Here is a 19717-nt window from a genome sequence, read left to right as displayed (position 1 = left end):
CTTGAAAGGAGATGCTTTTCATGTATATGAACAACTTTAGATCTAAGTAATTCAAAACTGAAGAAAGGAAAGGCTCTGAAGATTCTGCATTAAGATATATAAAATATTCTGACAGTTGAAAATTGGAAGGTCGATACAAATAATCAATATGAGTAAGCTGAAGATTGCTTTTTAACATATATATATATATATATATATATTTTTTTTTAATTATATTTATTCCCCCCCCTTTTTTTTCCTCCAGGGTTATTGCTGGGCTCGGTGCCTGCACCATGAATCCACCGCTCCTAGAGGCCATTTTCCCCCTTTTGTTGCTCTTGTTGTTGTAGCCTCGCTGTGGTTATTATTATTGCCATTGTTGATGTTGTTCGTTGTTGGATAGGACAGAGAGAAATGGAGAGAGGAGGGGAAGACAGGGGGAGAGAAAGATAGACACCTGCAGACCTGCTTCACCGCCAGTGAAGCGACTCCCCTGCAGGTGGGGAGCTAGGGACTCCAACCGGGACCCTTATTCCAGTCCTTGTGCTTCATGCCACGTGTGCTTAACCTGGTAGGCTACCGCCTGGACCCCACATAAATTTATTTCTTAGTGAGAGAGAGTTTGAGAGATTGGGGGAGGGGGCAAGAGACAAGCACAAACATGGGCATCAATCTGGCATATGCAATGCCTGGGATCAAACCTGCGACCTTATATTCATCGGTCTGATGCTCTACCAGTGGTGCCATCTGAGCAAGTTTTACTACAGAGATAGTGTTAGTTTTAAATTTTATTTCTGAGGAATGCTGCTTTCCAACACTGTTGTGTCTCAGGAGTACAGTATTAAATGTCTCCGAAAAATGTGTTAGCAAATTTCACCCGCCACCCACGTACCACCCGTCTCTCTCCACTGGAGGGCATTAGGCCCCTTACTTTTTTCTTCTTTTCTTTTCCTTTCTATATTGGGAAGGATTAAATGGTTTACAGTCAACAGTAAAATACAATTATTTGTACCTGTGTAACATTTCTGTTTTCCACATAGCAACCCCCTCTAGGTCCTCCTCTGCCATCGTGTTCCAGAACCTGAAACCTCCCTCCACCCCAGAGTCTTTTACTTTGGTGCAATACACCAACTTTTTCTTTTTTACCTTGGTTTATTTTTATTTTATTGGATAGAAACAGACAATTAGAGAGGGATATGGCAGACAGAAAGAGAGAGAGAGAAAAAAACAGCTATCTGCAGCACTACTTTACTACTCATAAAACATCCCCCCTGTAGGTGGGGACAAGAGGCTTGAACCCAGGTCCTTGTACACTGTAATGTGTATAGTCAACTGGGTGCATTAGTGCCTGGCTTCCCCATACCATCTTTTTATAGCCACCTCTCCCTTTTTTCTTTACTATCCAGAGGCAGTGTTTATTTTATTTTGCCGCCAGTATTATTTCTTAGGCTTGATGCCTTCAGAACTCCACTTTGCTCAGTGACAATTTTTCCCTGATAGAATAATAGAGGAGAAAAAAAGAGAGACATTTGCAGCACTGAAGTTTCCCCTACACCAACTGGTATAGTTCATAACAGAATTAATGTTAATTTTTAACTCTTTTAAAGGTGTAATAGAATTTTTGGCCTCTAGGGTTATCACTGGGGCTTAGTGCCTGCACTACAAATCCACTGCTCCTGGAGGGCATCTTTCCCCCCTTTTGTTGCCCTTGCTTATCGGTGTTATTATTCTCGTTGCTGTTGGATAGGGCAGAAAAATCGAGAGAGGAGGGGAAGACAGGGAAAGAGAAAGATAGATACCTGCAGACCTGCTTCACTGCTTATGAGGCGACCCCCCCCCCCAGCAGGTGGGGAGCCAGGGGCTAGAACCTGGGTCCTTACACTTTAGGCCATGTGCGCTTAACCCGCTGCGCTACCACCCAGACCCCAGTGTAATAGAATCTTAACCTTGTATTGTTCATATAGGAATCACATTTTACAAAGGACTACAGTATTTGTCATTTTATCTGAGTCTCATAACTCTGAAAGTTAAGCATACAAGTACTGTATTTTATTTTACAAATAAGTAAACTAAAGCTAGGAAAGTTGAATATTTTGCAGTCTTCTGGTGCCAGGTGATCATTATGGCATCATGTTGTCAACAATTTTATGCTTTTAATTTTTCAAGTTGTTTCATAACGATTAGTACCTAGCCAACAAAAGTTGGGAAATAATATAAGGACTTAACTTCACTGCTCCAGAATAACTTTTCAGCTAGAAAGATGGAGGGAGGGGAGTCGGGTGGTAGCGCAGCGGGTTAAGCACAGGTGGTGCAAAGCGCAAAGACCGCGGAAGGAACCCGGTTTGAGCCCCCGACTCCCTTGCTACTGTGGTCGCTTCACAAGCGGTGAGGCAGGTCTGCCGGTGTCTATCTTTCTCTCCCCCTCTCTGTCTTCCCCTCCTCTCTCCATTTCTCTCTGTCCCTTCCAACAACAACGACATCAATAACAACAACTACAATAAAATAACAATGGCAACAAAATGGAACACACACACAAAAAAAGAAAGATAGAGGGAGAAAGGGAATGAGACTACAGTACTATAGCTTCCCCAGAGCAGAGGAGACCAGCTTAAACTGGGTTGTATGTCAAAGTGGGCACTCTCCCAGGTGAGCCATCTTGCCAACCCATTGCCCCCACTTCTTTAAATTTGGCACAATGTTGCTTTCTTTTTAAAATTTTTGTGGAACCAGAGCTTCTTCTTGAATGCATAACTTCACCTCCTCAGCCCCCACACCCTTTCTTTATTCAGTAGAAAGAAAGGCAGTGAGAAGAGACATCACAGCTTCTCCCCTTGCCATAATACCTCCCTCCACCCTGTGGTGTCAGTGACTTAACTTGGGTCAATCACATAGTATAATGCAGGCATTCTACCTGCTAGGCTCTCTCGCCAGCCCCTTCAATGACATGTTTATTTCTTCAGAGAGATTGTGAGAGAGGAAAAGACATTATAGCATCAGAACTCCCAGGTCAGTGCCACTCTCATAGTGACAGAGCTCAAACCTAGGCTACCCACATGACAAGTGCCCTATCCAGTGAGCTCCTTCTCCAGTCAAAGTCATTTTATTACCTTTGAAATGTTAATTTGTTTGCTAAAAGTATCATTATTGTATGATCCACGGTTTAAAGTCAAAATGAATTTGGAACTCAAGATAATTTTGCATTTACTCCTCCCCTCCCCTCTGTCCCACACTGGAAGCAGCTTTGATGCTGTTTCCTCCACTCGCTATGTGAAAAAAAAAAAAAGAAGTTAGCTTGGAGCAGTGAAATTCCTACAACAACAAAAAAATTCTGCATTCAGGGGAACGGGTGCTAGCACACTGGATTAAGCGCACATAGTGCGAAGTACAAGGACCTGGTTCAGTTTGAGAGCTGGCTCCCCATCTTCGGGGGCAGAGGCTGCTTCCTAAGCCGTGAGGCAGATCTGCAGGTGTCTTTCTTTTCCCCCCCTCTCAATTTCTCTCTGCCCTATCCAACAACAATGGAAAAAAGATGGCCACCAAGGGCAGTGGATTTATAGTGCAGCTACCAAACCCCAGTGACAACCCTAGAGGCAAAAATAAATAAGTAAATAAACAAATCTGCATTCAATACTAAGTGAAGCAGTCAGGGAGACGGCTTAGTAGGAAGAGTGTAAGCAAGTGTGAGGCCCTAGGTTCAATTTCTATCACTGCATTTTATGAAGCAGTGCTCTGGTCTGTATGTCCATCATAAAATAAGTAAATCTCTCTCTGCCCTTCTGTATCTCACTCTATAAGAAATGAATGAAAAAACTGTCTTACAAGCAGCGGAATCACACATATTGGCACACCCGTAGAACATGTTACCACACACAAGGAAGGACCTAGGCGCATCAAGACCCAGAGCTTTTGCTGGTTGCTTAAATGGTTTCTTTCTCTTTAAAAATATTTTTATTTTGGACAGAGACAAAAATTGGGGAGAGAGAGACACTTACTCTCTCACCATATGAAGCTTCCCCCCTGCAAGTGGGGGCTGAGGGCTTGAACCCTGGTCCTTACGCACTTCAACATGCACATTCTAATGTGTACCACTCCTTAGCTCCCTTAGTTTCTTTATAACGAATCCCTAACATCAATGTTGTGCTGTGGCAAATAATTCAAGACAGCAACAGATACTGTCATAAAATCAAGTGCAAAACTCGTGTGAAAATTTTCAAGTGGAAGACTGGAAAGAACTTTTCTTCCTCTACGGGGTTCATTTGGGCTTTATATGCAGACAGCAGAAATCCTCATTTACCTCTGCTGTTTTCCAGTGGAAAATCTGCACTTAGCTGTGGAAGAGAAGCACTAGCTCATGTTTTCATAGCTCCCCCCCCCCCCAGAATAGCCTACTAGATTTTCAGGTACACTAAAATAAGGCCTATTCATCCTTTTCTGTATCTTTGTGGTAGGATGAGCAATGGTTACTAAAGATACCCAGAAAAAAATGCATGAATTATCTTCAGTCACTTTTGTAGTTAATAACATGTTGCATAGATTTTAGATTAAATATAGATACAACTCAAAAACTATGAAGACCAATATAAGGTGAGAGGAGCAAACTACTCAGAAAAGGTCTAAGTTAGGCTGACCTTTTACTTTACACTATTCAAAGCAGTCTTACGGGAAGCTCGCACATTACACAAGTAATACTTTTGCATTAACATTAATACTGCCCCAAATTCTGTATAAATGGGTAAGTAATCCACATAGCAAAGGTATTTCACATTTGAAGTGGTAGCCCTGTTCAATTTTGTATACTAGGTTCAAATGAGTCTCCCGCCCAGAGGAAATAATGTGAAAAGTAGAAAGTATTGTAAGCCCACATAATTTGTATTTTCACATTTTTTATCTCATTTGATCTTGACAACTCCAGGAAGCAGACAAGACTGGCACTGACTTCCATTCTGTACTTTAAGAAGCTAAATGCCGGTAGGTGGCGCGGTGATAGTGTTGGAAGATCCCGGAGTTCGACACCGCACCCCCCCTTCTGCATGAATACATTGTCTTCCCCATAAATGTTAAAATAAACAAACAAATAAGCAGCGTCTTAAGACTATGACTGGCCTGCTTAGAGGTATGTTAAAGACTCCAGTGTGCTCCTATTCGTTTATTTTACTTTGGTATTAACAATTTCTTGACTAGGTATGTCAGATTAGCTTCCAAATCAACTTCAAGTTGTGGAGAGTAACAGGACAGCACCTTAACTCCTTATCATAACTCCACATCCACGGAAAACCGAGTGCTATTCAACGTAAATTATCGGAGAAATTTAAGAGAACACGTGTGTGACTCAACTAAAGGTGGACGGCTCCCACCTGCTCAGCATGTTGCATGGATTGAGATTATAACCGCACAATAGACCTTAAAGTGAACCCTACAACACACTCTATGAAGGATCCTCAAGAATGCAAAGTACCTTCCCGACCTCGAAAGGAAGCAAACCCGAGGGTGAATAGGAAGAATGCGAGGGGAGGACAGGAGCAGGATAGTCTGGTTAAACACAGCAGAAGGGTACCTAGAGCTGAAGGATGGTCTAGACAAAGAGCTGGGCTTCCCACCACCAGCCCCCAAGCCCCGCCAACCTGCAGAAGGGGCGCGGGGCAGGGGCTGCTCAGACCTGGGACCTCTCACTGCACAACCACGTGGGGGACCCCCCTCTCCACTTCCCTTTGCGGCCCCGCGAGGCTCAGTGACCCCACCCTTCTAGGCTACAGCCGCAGTACCCGCCTTTGAAAGAGCGATTTTCAAACCCTGGACCCAGCCCGCCCCCACAACTGTACCTCAGCAGCTACTGCTCAACTAGCGCGGGGAGAAAACAAGCTCAGTCAGGACGCGGAGAAGATAACCGGAACCTGGCCTCACGTGCTCTGATTGGATAATCGAGCAAAGGAAGCTGTAGAGGATTGGTCGGCAGCAGAGAGGCGGGACAGAGCTCCTAGGATGTAAGGGCGGGGCGCAGCGGGCAACCTCTTGGAGTAGAACAGGCGCATTTCTGCGCGCCTGCGCGTTCTAACTTAAAGGACGACTTTCAGCATTCTTATTGGTTAAGATGGAGGCTCGCGAGCCCCGGGTTGCGCGATACCTATAAAGGGCTGGATTAATGGACCCCCCCTTGAGCTTCAAGACCTCGCGCCCACGCAGGTGCACGTGGGTTATTTTTAGCTTCTAGACGCTGGGAACTTACTATGAGTCAAAGTCTGTAGTGGATTGTTATTGTGATTAAGGAGCTAATTCTGCGTATAGGATACACTTCCTAGTTAGCATCGGGTCCTGAAACACTCACTTCTACCCAGTTTTGTTAAGATTGTCTCAAGTTTTAGAACTGACATCGTTCAGTTCGCTTGTTTTTCATTGACTGGAAGTTAGTAACTTGAAGGTAGCTCAGCCTGGGCCCCTCCCCTCTATTTTTGTCCAGGACGTTCAAGTCCTGTGTCTTTAATTGTGGTTGCAGCTACAGTGCGTTCTTCCTTATTGTTATCAACCACTGTCATCTACTGTGGTTTTGATGTGTTCCGTTCTGTTGTGTTTTGTTTTAATTCCTTTCACGTCTCAGCACCATGAATGTCAATGAGCTCTTAGGAAAATAGGGGTTCCGAACATTTTACTGTTGTTCCTGCTGCTCTGTGAGATATTTGTATTTGGGTACATAGTGGAATTTTTAGTTTGTAAAATGTTTGCCATGACAGAAGAAGTCTGTTTTTCACAGTAGTGTACATTTGAGAATATTTGGAAAGCACTCTGAATTTAATATACAAGACCATGGGTGACAAGCTACTTAAGGAAATCAAGTGTTGATATGAAGTTAAGCAAGAATACTGTTGTTGACAGGAAATGTTAAAATCGCAATTGTGACCAATTTCAGGAGGAACACACACTGTAGATTTCTCAAGATTGTGTTATGAAGTCCAGTTCAGCCTCTTTATATTGGGGTACATCAAAGCTTTTATTTGGATCATGAACTTTTTTTTCAACATTCTTTTTTTTTAGAGTCAACAATTTTTTTTTAAATTTTATTAGTGACTTAACATTGACTTACAGAATTATAACAGGGATATAAATCTTCACCATTCCTACCACCAGCATTCTGTATCCCCATTCCCTCCATTGTAAGCCACAGTAGTTTTCCCAAGATTGCAGACATGGGTTGACTACTATTATTATCATTTTTAAATATTTATTTATTTTCTCTTTTTGTTGCCCTTTTTTATTGTCGTTGTAGTTATTTTTGTTGTTATTGATGTTGTTGTTGGATAGGACAGAGAGAAATGGAAAGAGGAGGGGAAGACAGAGGGGGGAGAGAAAGACACCTGAAGACCTGCTTCACTGCTTGTGAAGCGACTTCCCTCCAGGTGGGGAGCCGGGTGCTCGAACCTTACGCTGGTCCTTGTGCTTTGCACCACGTGCGCTTAACCGGCTGTGCTACCGCCCGCTACCGCCTGACTCCCGTTGACTGTTATTTTTATCTGTCCATATTTGTCCTTTTTTTTCCCCCCTCTGGTCCTGCCCTCTTTTCCCAAATGTCCTTCATTTTTTTCCTCTTTTATGGTCATCTTCCCATACTATTTCTCCTCTTCTGGAAGTATAGACCAAAATTCTTTTTGGGGTGCAGAAGGTGAAAGTTCTGACTTCTGTAATAGCTTCTCTACTGGACATGGGTGTCAACAGGCCAATTTATACCCCCAGCCTATTTCTGTCTTTCCCTAGTGGGATAGGGCTCTGGAGAGGTGACACATTGGTGAGGTCATCAGGCCAAGGAAGTCAGGATGGAATCATGGTATCATCTGCAACTTGGTGGCTGAAAGGCAGTAAGACAGGAACCAAAAAGTAGGGATAGAGTAGATGAGAATAGGGATCTCAGCTTATAAAGAAACTGGGAAGTCTATTTTAGGTATGTTCCTCGAGGCCCATGACTTTTGTAGGTTTTCTTGAGTTTGATAGCTAACATGGAAATGGACAAAAATATTGTTTGGGAAGATGGTGTGAGAGTTAAGAATAGGGCTAGAAAGCTGGATTAGGTCATAGAGTAGCTTTCAAACGTGAAACAAACCTATGAATAAAATTATTTGTTTACCCCATCAGCCTGACCCAGGGCCCATATATATATTCATATTTAGCACAGGAGCATGTGTAACCTCTGAATCCCTGTTGGTCTGAGCTCGCAGTTCATGGTCAAAGCTGGGAACATTCTAGGCTGCACTCATTTCAGGACCAGTTTTCTTGGAGTAGCAGGGTAGGATGATCCAGCCTCCCTTCGGTACCACTGCTACTTTATAGGGAGGATAAATTCCTGGAGTGGCCCACAAGAAGGCTTATGATGATGTTCCTGATGGAAGCAGTGTCACCAACTGTTTAAGACATCAGTACTGTTTAAACATGATTCAGTAGGTTGTCTTGCAGTCCAATTAAGAGTTAAACGATAATTTACTTCTGATTTGATATTTACATTGCTGTAAATATTTGCCATTACAATGAACACTCTATTAGACATCCTTATTTATATATACTTGATGTGTTTTATTGATAATCAGCAGTATTTTTAAGCCTTTTGACTTATTTTACCAAACTGTCCGCCAGAAAGACTATATCAATTTACATCAATAAAAATACCTAAGAGGGGGGGTCAGGTGGTGGCGCAGTGGCTTAAGCGCATGTGGTGCAAAGTGCAAGGACCGGCGTAAGGATCCCGGTTCAAGCCCCTGGCTCCCCACCTGCAGGGGAGTCCCTTCACAGGCGGTGAAGCAGGTCTGCAGGTGTCTGTCTTTCTCTCCCCATCTCTGTCTTCCCCTCCTCTCTCCATTTCTCTCTGTCCTATCCAACAATGAAGACAGACAACAATAATTATTACAACAATAAAGCAAACAAGGGCAACAAAAGTGAATAAATAAATAAATTAAAACAAACAAACAAACAAAACAAACAAAGAAATACCTAAGAAGGGGTCGGGTGGTGGCGCAGTGGCACAAAGCGCAAGGACCCGTGTAAGGATCCCTGTTCAAGCCCCTAGCTCCCCACCTGCAGGGGAGTCGCTTCACAGGTGTCTTTCTCTCCCACTCTGTCTTCCCCTCCTCTCTCCATTTCTCTCTGTCCTATCCAACAATGAACAACATCAACAATGGCAATAATAATAACCACAACGAGGCTACAACAACAAGGGCAACAAAAGGGGGAAAAATGGCCTCCAGGAGCGGTGGATTCATGGTGCAGGCACCGAGCCCAGCAATAACCCTGGAAGAAAAAAAAAAAAACCTAAGAGTTCCATTTATTATTTTTTAAAACAAATTTAACAGAGGAAATGTAAAACAGTGAGAGTTCTCCCCCACGACCCCAAAGTGTGAGAGTCTTCTCATTTGTTTGTTGGCCATAGCTTTTCTTCTGTTTCTTGAAGCAACCGAAATCCTTTGAAAGGCATCCCTGATACTTGCACTGTTTCATCGAATGAATGGTCTTCCTTTGTGGACAAGGGCATGAAAAGTGCCTGTCTTCTCCATGGTTTTTGAAGTGAAACAGAAGTTCCTAACATGATTGGAATGAGAAAGTCATCTTGTCTTCTGAGCAAGCATGTGATTTTAATGTCTTGGTAATAAAACAGAAAAGTGGGCCATATTCTTCAGGTTGTGGAGAGTTTCTGACCATTCCATGGATCCTATCTGAGGTATAGTAGTAAGGAGTAAACTTTTGGCTTTATTTGCATTTTCTTTCAGGGTCTTTAAGACCCGGTCCACTGACACCACTTCCTCATGCTCTTTCTAGCAATCATAATCAGTTGCCATGGCAATACTTGCATAGCAAATTCCAGCCTCCTTAGCAAGAACCACCTCTGGCACTGACAGTGGTCATGTTGATGACATCCGCTCCCCAGGTGCGAAACATGAAGCTTTCTGCCCGGGAGCTAAAACTAGGTCCCTTAATTGTGACCATTGTCCCTTTTGAATGGCTTCTTAGCTGTCTCTATAAGGACCTCTCTTGTTTTGGGGCAGAATGGTTCAGCCACTGGAATATGGCAAACTCCTCTGGCACAGGAATGACTTCCATCATAGAAGGTCTGAGCTCTTTTGGTGGTATGACGCCAGGTTGGATCTCTTCCCTCGGAGCCACAGGCTGTGGTCACTATGACATGTGTACAGCCCTTCTCCTTCAGGGCCCAGATGTTGGCCTTGTAGTTGTCTCTGGAGGGCATGATGGTATGCTGCCTGCCATGCCTTGCAAGGAGGACACAATCAACATTCTTGATCTTCCCCAAAATTAAGGCATCAGAGGGCTTGCCAAAAGGAGTATCCACATATTTTTCAGTTCTTCCTTTAAGATTTCTGGATCATCCAGGCCTGTTCCATCAATTATTCCGATTTCACGGGGGTGGTGGCAGCACCTGAAGCCATGTCTGTGTGAGCCAGGGGTCCTCACCCAGTGCGGGGAGGAGGTGCCCACAGTCCAGAAGTGGGAACCTCAACATTATTTTTTAAAAAATATTTTATCAACTTATAACTAGATAGAAGAGAAAAATTGAAAGGGGAGGGGAAGATAGGGGAAAGACAACTATAGCACTGCTTCACCTCTCATGAAGCTTTCCCCCTTGCAGGAGGGGACCAAGAGCTTAAACCTTATGCATAATGTGTGTGCTTAACCAGGGGTGCCACCGCCTGCCCCCAGCTCCTTTTACTTCTGTGAATCCATTCAACATTTTGTTATTTTTGTCCTCAGCAAAAGTAAAAAAAATTATACATATGAGAAACTTCTCCCTATTAGACTTTTATCTTTTGGCAACTTTTCCTGTTTAACATGTAATAAAACTGTTTCACTTGATTATAAACTGTAGGGTCTGGCAATGGTGCACCTGGTTGAGTGCAAATATTACAGTGCACAGTGGCCGGGGTTCATGTGTCTGCCTCCCACCTGCAGAGGCAAAGCTTCAAGAGCTTTGAAATAGTGCTACATGTGTCTCTTGTTACCCCCTCTTCTCTACATCCCCCCCTCAATTTCTCTCTCCAAAATAAATAGACTATTAAAAAAAAAAAGAAAAGCATGATTTGTAATCATTTAATGGGCTAGAAAGACAGCATAATGGTTATTTGAACTGACTTCCATGCTTAAGGCTTTGCGTTCCCAAGTTCAATCCCAGCACTACCATAAACCAGAACTGAACAGTGCTCTGGTTAAAAACAAAACAAAACAAAAACAAACGATGGGGGCCAGGCACTGACAGTCTTGGTTGAATTTCAAGGACTTCAATTTGAGCCCTGCCCCCAACCAGCAGGGAAGATACTTAACAAGCAGTGAAGCAGACCTGCAGGTCTCCCTTCCCCTCCCCCTCCTCCCATCCCCTCCTCACTCTTCTTCTCCTCCCTTCCCCTTCCCACCTCCCTCTCCCTCTCTCTTTGCCTCCAGGGTTATCTCTGGGGCTCAGTGCCTGCATTTTTCCCAGTTTTATTGCCCTTGTTGTTATATAGGATAGAGAGAAATCAGAAGAGGAGGAGAAGACAGACACCTGCAGACCTGCTTCACTGTTTGTGAAACAACCCCCTTGTAGGTGGGGAGTCCAGGGCTCAAACTGGATCCTTACATGGGTCTTTGGCTTCGAGCCATGTGCGTTTAACCCTCTGTGCTAATGCTCAGCCCCTCTTTCTATTTCCTTCTCCTCACAATTTCTCTCTGACCTATCAAACAAAATGTAAAAAAAAAAAAAAAAAATGGCTGCAAGGAGCATGTGTTCCTCCTGCTGGAACCAAGCCCTCTTGATAACCCTGGTGGAAAAAACAAAAAACAAAAAGCTGAGCAAAATGGTCATGACTGATATTTAGTTAAAATTTTGTTTTAAAAGTATGTTTATTATGTTTATAATTTTTGTAACTTGTTTACAAACAACAAAGTCTTCAAGTTTTTATTTGTAAACGAAGTATGGGGAACTATAACTTCATTTTATTCAGTTAATGACTAGCCAAGTTGTGTGTAGTGATTATGGTATTTCTCCTTTTTTCATGCTCTAAATGAAAAAAGTAAGATCTAAATGATGCAGTAAGAAAATATATGGATGTACGACAACGAGGGCAACAAAATGGGAAAAATGGCCTCCAGGAGCAGTGAATTCATAGTGCGGGCACCGAGCCCCAGCAATAACACCGGAGGCAAAAAAATGTGTGTGTGTGTGTGTGTGTGTGTGTGTGTGTGTGTGTGTGTGGGAGAGAGAGAGAGAGAGAGAGAGGAATTGCCTCAAATCAAAAATACAGAATTGTTGGGCCAATGAAATAGCTCACTGTGGCTAATCATATTATAGATAGTAGATTGCTGTTTTGTTATAATGCCAGGAATCATAATACTAGAAAAAGGTAATTTTCAAGCAGAATAAACACATGAACATTTAATTTTGTAATTTTAAAATATTTATTTATTCCCTTTTGCCTTTGTTGTTTTATTGTTGTAGTTATTATTGTTGTCGTTGTTATTGGCTAGTACAGAGAGAAATGGAGAGAGGAGGGGAAGACAGAGGGGGTAGAGAAAGATAGACACCTGCAGACCTGCTTCACCGCCTGTGAAGCGACTCCCCTGCAGGTGGGGAGCGAGGGCTGGAACCGGGATCCTTACGCCAGTCCTTGTGCTTTGCGCCACCTGCGCTTAAAATGCTGCACTACAACCCGACTCCCTAATTTTGTAATATTTAAATGCCATGATATGTGAATTGCAAAAAAATAATAATGTCTAGAATTTCAAGGTTAATAAGACCTAGTGTAGGTCTGGTGATAAAGCTCACTGAGCATACTCCTTTGCCATGTACTTGACTCAGGTTTGAGCCTGGCCTCCACTGTACTAAAGGAAACTTCAGTGTGTAGTCTCTTTCACTCTCTGCTTCTCTATAAAAAAAGGGGGTGGGGTGGGGAGCAGGTGGTGGCACAGCTGGTTAAAATCACACCTTAACATGTTCAAGGACTTGGTTTGAGCCACTGCTTCCCACAGAATAGCAGGTCTGCAGTTCTCCCCCACCTTTTGTCTCACCCCCATCTCAATTTCTGTTCTATCTAATAAAAAAGAAATGAAAGAGGTGGGGGTAAAGGAAAAAAAAAAGGCCACCAGGAGCAGTGGATTCTGCTCTAGCAGTAACCCTGGTGGCAATTAAAAAACAAAATACAAAACAAAAACTAGGGGGTCTGGCAGTGGTGCACCATGTTAAGCACACGTATTACCAAGCTCAGGGACCTGAGTTGGAGCCTCCACTCCCCACCTGCAGCAGTAAAGCAGGTTTGCAGGTGTCTCTCTCCCTTTCTCAATTTCCTCATCATCTCTCAATTTCTCTCTGTCCCATCCAAACAAACAAACAAACAAAACCCACACATGCACACAGAATAGCGAGTTTTGATGCATTTCCTTTTAACTAATAATTCAATAATATTTCCTTTTATCTTCTATTTAAAATCAATGGCCCATTTGGGATATAAATGAAATCCATATGACTACAAATAAAAATCACTAGAAAGTACAGGTATTGGGCAGGGGATAGATAGCATAGTGGTTATGCAAACAGACTCTCCTACTTGAGCTCCAAAGTCCTAGCTAGGTTTAATCCCCTGCACCACCATAATCCAAAGCTAAGCAGTGCTTTGGTTAAAAACAAAAGGAAAGAAAAGAGAAAAGAAAAGAAAAGAAAAGAAAAGAAAAGAAAGTACAGTTATTGAGATCTTCTGTGGTTAGCAGTGTTCACCAGAGTGATAAACCAACTGAATTAGGAGCTTATTTGGTTCACTTCTATTAGGTGTTCTAAATTGTCATTGAACAGTTTTTTTTTAATTTTTAAAAATATTTATTTATTTTTGTTGCCCTTGTTGTTTTATTGTTGTAGTGATTGTTGTTGTTATTGATGTCATTGTTGTTGGATAGGACGGAAAGAAATGGAGAGAGGTGGGAAGGCAGAGAGGAGGAGAAAGACAGACACCGGCAGACCTGCTTCACTGCTTGTGAAGAGACTCCCCTACAGGTGGGGAGCTGGGGGATCAAACCGGGATTCTTACTCCAGGTCTTATGCTTTGCACCACATGCGCTTAACAGGCTGTGCTACCACCCAACTCCCTGAACAGTCTTTTGACACTTCTAAAGCATGCATTTTAAAGAGAAAAAGTATTTGGCTTAATGAGAATTTAAAAAAACGAAAAGAAAGAAGTGCCTTTCTTGCATTGTAAGATGTGAACTATGGAATGACCTCTGTACACTGTCTACTGGAAAATAGTTTAAGGAATGATCTTAAAGTGAAATAAATGCAAGATGACTCTTGAGATGTGGGAGGAGAATTTTACAACTTAACTTGTATTTACATTCTTTCCTCCTTTTTTAAATTATTGTTTTAACAGAGTGTTTACAAAATGATTTCAGGGGTGTGATTTTGTACTTACTTTTATCATGTATTTATTTTGGATAAAGACAGAGAGAAACTGAGAGGGGGAGGGAGAGAGGGAGAGACAAAGGTAAATACCTCCAGCACAGCTCCATCACTTGTGAAGTTTCTCCATGCAGGTGGGGAACAGGGCTTGAACCCAGGTCTTTGTACATGATAATATGTGCTCTTAACCAGGCATGCCACCAACTGTCTCCACTCCCCCCCCTTTTTAATTTTAACTTAGCGTCTTCTGCTTGTGAATGTTAATCACATCTACAAAAAAAAATGTTGTGCCCTTTGGGACAAAAATGGATGAAACTGGAAGTGATTATGTTTAGTGAAGTAAGTAAGGAAGTGAAGAACAACTACTGGATGATTTCACTCATATGTGGAATATCAAGAACTAAAACATAAACATGGGGGGGAATCAATCCATATCTAAGATCCTGGAAGAACTATAGTGGTTATCATGTGGGGGATGAGGGCACAGAAATTTGGTGGTGGGAGTGGTGTGAAACTATACCCCTATTATTTTATAATCTTGTAAGTCACTAATAAAAAATGAACTGTCATTTGAGAGCAGTATTTCAGGATTGAAATTCATGCCATAGAAGTACATTTGGCATAGTGTCTTGTATTTGTGGGTGTGGGCTAATATAAGCATACAGGATGTACAAAGCAATGCTATTTCCCTCTTTGGCAGAACACATCTTAAAAGAATTGCTATATCTTCAAGCTCCATTGCAGCCTGTCTCTGACTCCCTACCTCATTTGACTAATTAGTCCTTAAGACCTTGGTCTAACAGCACACATTTGAAGAATTTATTTTAAAATTATGCTTATAATTTGTTTATAACCTGGCTCCAGCCCTAAGCATCATAGTTTTCCTCCAACTCCCAAATTCCAGAGCCACTAGGTCTCCTAATTAGGTAAGGCCTACACTGAGGCATGTGTACTTCTACTATGTAAAGATTACTTCTTAGCAAAGTATGTCAATAAGACTGCCACTGAAACCATAGAGTGGTGGACTGAAAGCATAGGGTGGTGCCGAGAACATTTTGTACTAAGTGCCAGCTAGTTTATACCAGTCTCCATGCCAAGCTAGAGAATGAGAGTGAGAGGGGCTGGCGGTAGCACACCAGTTTAAGTGCACATAGTACAAAGTGCAAGGATCCCGGCAAGGATTCCAGTTTGAGCCTCCGTCCCCCACCTGCAGGGGGATCGCTTCACAGGCAATGAAGCAGATCTGCAGGTGTCTTTCTTTCTCTCCCTATGTAGGCCTATGCTCTCAATTTCTCTCATTTCTATCCAATAAAATAGAAAAAGTGGCCACCAGGAGCAGTGGATTCATAGTGCTGGCACTGAACCCCAGTGATGACTTTGGAGGCAGAGAGAGAGAGAGAGAGAATGAGAACAAGGGAGAATAGCACCCACATTTCCTTCAATATGATGGGGGCCTAACTCGAACCTGGGTCATGTACATGCCAAAACAACACACAATTCAAGTAAGCTATTTTGCCAGTCCAAACCTCCTACAGTTTTAAAATATACTTTATTATTACCTTTTTAGTTTAGGATAAAAATTAAAAAAAATTAATTGGGGAAGAGGCAGGACTAGTAATGAAAATGAAAAACATGATAGCCGTTAAATGCCACCTATTTCAAAAAAACCTTTACATAGTTGAATAAAAGTGACAAATTAAATGATTTACATTTTCTTCCTGCCAAATTTTGGGAGAAACAAAAAAAACAAACAACAACAACAACAACAAAAACCAAACAAATACTCAATGATAAAATAGCTACACTAAATGAAATTAGAAGAGAGAAAATCCAGAGTTTGAAAAACTAGTTTCTGGCTCTCTAGTATGAATTAGGGCCATAACTGATATTAAACAGAGAAGCATGATGAAGACTAAAAAGAGAAATTTAGGATGTTGATTGCTATGACAATAAATCAATTTACTTCTTTAAATAAGAGAATAACAGTCAAGTCTTTGTTTGACTTGTAAATATTACCCTTTGGGTTTCTAAATGATGAGGCCTCCCCCCCCCCAGCATAATCATAAAAGGCAGTTATCACTCAAAAGGAGGTATATGATTGTTTAAAATTTTTAAAAATATTTATTTATTCCCTTTTGTTGCCCTTGTTGTTTTATTGTTCTAGTTATTACTGTTGTTATTGATGTCATCGTTGTTGGATAGGACAGAGAGAAATGGAAAGAGAAGGGGAAGACAGAGAGGGAGAGAGAAAGATAAGACACCTGCAGACCTGCTTCACCACATGTGAAGCGACTCCCCTGCAGATAGGGAGCCGGGGTCTCCTTCTGCTGGTCCTTGTGCTTTGCACCACATGCGCTTAACCCGCTGTGCTACTGCCCGACTCCCTAGGTGTATGATTTTAAGAAAGTTATTTAATTTCTCTAAACTTATTTTACCTATCTCCCTTTTAGGAGGTTTATGAATATTTACATTGTAAATATAGGATGCCTAGCATAATGCTTGCCACATTGTAGGTGTTCAGGTTCCAACAGTTGGGCCATTTACACTGCTTGCTATAAGAGATTACAGGAGTGATGTCTACTGAACCCTTTAATTGTGGAAAATGATGACTGAAAAAAGAGAAAATAGGATTAGGTATGTATAACAGGCAGGAGGTGGAAACTAGGGAGATGAAGTAAATCACTCACACAAAGTAGTAGAGTCTAAGTTTAAAAAGACAGTTGAGTAGATGGATTAGCTAAAGCATTGGACTTAAAAGCATGAGGTCGCCAGTTTGATTTCCAGCATTACATGTGCCAGAGTGATATTCTACCCTTTCTCATTAATAAACATTTATTTAAGAGAGAGTGGGGGAGATAGCATAACAGTTATGCAAAAGACTTTCATGCCTGGCATTTATCCAAAGGACATGAAAACACTAATTCAAGTTCATAGCTGCATTATTAATGATAGCCAGTGAGTAAAAATAGCCTAAAAACCCACTGACAGATGACTGAATAAAGAAGTTATAGAATATTTCCTCTATATTTGCAATCAAAAATATATTGTTTCTTTGGGATAAAATGGATGGAACTGGAGGTAATTATGCTTAGCAAAATAAGCAAAGAGTGAAAGAAAGCTACCAGATCGTTCCACTCAAGTGGAATGTAGAGATCTGATTTACATGAACTTGCCAGAAAAAAAAAATCCAAACAAAACAGAAACAAGCAAACTGTAAGACTTATAAGAACTATGGTGGTTATGTTTGGGAGGGTGAGGATACAGAACTTTGGTAGTGAGTGTTATGTGGAAATATATGTTATTTTTGGCCTCCAGGGTTGTCATTGGGGCTCAGTGCAGGCATTACGAATTCACTGCTCCTGGAGGCCATTTTTAATTTTCTTCTTTTTTTCCCCCCCTCCACTGGATAGAACAGAAATTGTGAGAGGAAGGGGAGATAGAGAATGGAAGAAAAAGATAGATCCCTGAAGATCTGCTTCACCACTTGTGAAGTGACCCCCTCTGCAGGTAGGGAACTGGGGGCTAGAACCAGGATCCTTGCACTTTGTATTATGTGCACTTAACTTGGTATGATAGCACTCAGCCCCAAACTATACATTGTAATCTTACAATCTTGTAACAAAGTATTAATAACAATTAAAAAAATGAAGTTATGGGTGGTCTGGGAGGTAGTGCAGTGATAAAGCTTTGGACTCTCAAGCATGAGGTCCTGAGTTCGATCCTTAGTAGCACATGTGCCAGAGTGATGTCTGGTTCTTTCTCTCTCCTCCTATCTTTCTCATTAATAAATAAATAAAATCTTTTAAAAAAGTTACGGAATATTTACTCCATAGAGTACTACTCTGCAATCAAAAAGGTGATATTGTTTCCTTTGGGGCAAAATGGATGGAACTGAAGGTAATTATTCTTAGCAAAATAAATAAAGGGGAAAGACAACTACCAAATGGTTTCAGTCATATGTGGAATCCTGAGAACTGAAGCATATGAATTTACAAAACAAACAAGTAAACAAGCTGTTTCTGAGATTATGGGAACTATGGTGGCTATCATTGGGATGATAGGGACAAAGAACTCACTGAACTATGGTAGTGGGTGCAGTCTGGGACTATAACCTATAACCTTAAATCTTGTAAACCCCTACTAGTCTCTCTCTCTTCTCTCTCTCTCTCTCTCTCTCTCTCTCTCTCTCTCTCTCTCTCTCACACACACACATACACACACACACACACACACACACACACACACACACACAGCTCTGGTAAAAATAAAAGTAGAATGGAGTGGAGTGGAACAGAATGGAATAGAATAGAATTATTGAGGATCCAGGATATATCTTGGTAGGAAGCATGCCTTTCCATGAGCAAGGTCCTGAATCCTATCCCCTTGCATCACATACATCACATATCATGGGATATCTAGGCATCAGGGAAAATTCTGTAGGGGGTATAGTGCTACTGTGGTATCTCTCTCCCTTACTGTCTCCCTCCTTTTCAGTCAGTTTTCTTCTACCTGAAATAGAAAAAATGAAAATGTCAGCCCAGGAGTGGTAGAATGATACACAGGAGTCTCTCTCTCTCTCTCTCTCCCTTCCCCCCTTTCTTTCCCTCTCTCTCCCTCTCACCCTCTCACACATACACACACAAACTTTAAAGAGAGAACAAGAGTGCAAATTCACGTGAAATACAGACTAGATGACTAATTTTGATATCCTTAGAATTTTAAAAAATATTTTATTTATTTATTTATGAGAAAGAGAGGAGGAGAGAGAGAAAGAACCAGACATCACTCTGGTACATGTGCTGCTGGGGACCGAACTCAGGACCTCATGCTTGAGAATCCAATGTTTTATCCACTGCGCCACCTCCTGGACCACCCTTAGATTTTTTTTTTTTTTAATGTGATATATAATACAAGCTGTCTGAGCTAAGCTGTAAAAGAAATGAATATTCTTCTGTTTTATAAGCTTTCCAGAACGTTTAGCCCTTAGACTCAGATACTAATGCTATCCCTACTATTGTCTACTTTTTTATTTATATATTGTTTAATGTTCTTCTGCTGACTTAGAAAAATAATTACTAAGAGGCTGAATTTAATTTTCTTTTTTTAAATATTTATTTATTTATTCCTTTTTGTTGCCCCTTGTTGTCTTTATTGTTGTAGTTATTGATGTTGTTCGTTGTTGGATAGGACAGAGAGAAATGGAGAGAGGAAGGGGAGACACAGAGGGGGAGAGAAAGACAGACACCTGTAGACCTGCTTTACCACTTGTGAAGGGACTCCCTTGCAGGTGGGGAGCCGGGGGCTCGAACCAGGATCCTTATGCCATCCTTGTGCTTTGCG

The 19717-nt window shown here is 41.7% G+C and overlaps 1 protein-coding gene and 1 pseudogene across 3 annotated transcripts in view; both read right to left on the bottom strand.

Annotated features, from left to right (window-relative positions):
- The window catches only part of WDR89 (WD repeat domain 89), a 29570-nt gene extending 23668 nt beyond the window's left edge, over positions 1–5902 (bottom strand). The window contains exons 1-2 of one of the 3 annotated variants that reach the window (XM_060174863.1): positions 5799–5891; positions 2891–2944 (exon numbers count right to left, since the gene is read on the bottom strand). The gene's annotated coding sequence lies outside the window, so the exon portion shown is untranslated. Of the gene's footprint in view, positions 1–2890; positions 2945–5533; positions 5636–5798 lie in introns of those variants that run through there. The other 2 variants (XM_007530909.3, XM_060174864.1) reach the window with 2 other exon arrangements.
- Positions 5903–9572: 3670 nt separating this feature from the next.
- Positions 9573–10394, bottom strand: LOC132533335 (S-methyl-5'-thioadenosine phosphorylase-like; annotated as a pseudogene).
- Positions 10395–19717: the final 9323 nt, after the last annotated feature.

The sequence above is a fragment of the Erinaceus europaeus genome, chromosome 16 (genome assembly GCF_950295315.1).
Source record: "Erinaceus europaeus chromosome 16, mEriEur2.1, whole genome shotgun sequence".
In the NCBI taxonomy this organism is placed as follows: domain Eukaryota; kingdom Metazoa; phylum Chordata; class Mammalia; order Eulipotyphla; family Erinaceidae; genus Erinaceus; species Erinaceus europaeus.
This window is presented reverse-complemented; position numbering and strand designations above follow the sequence as displayed.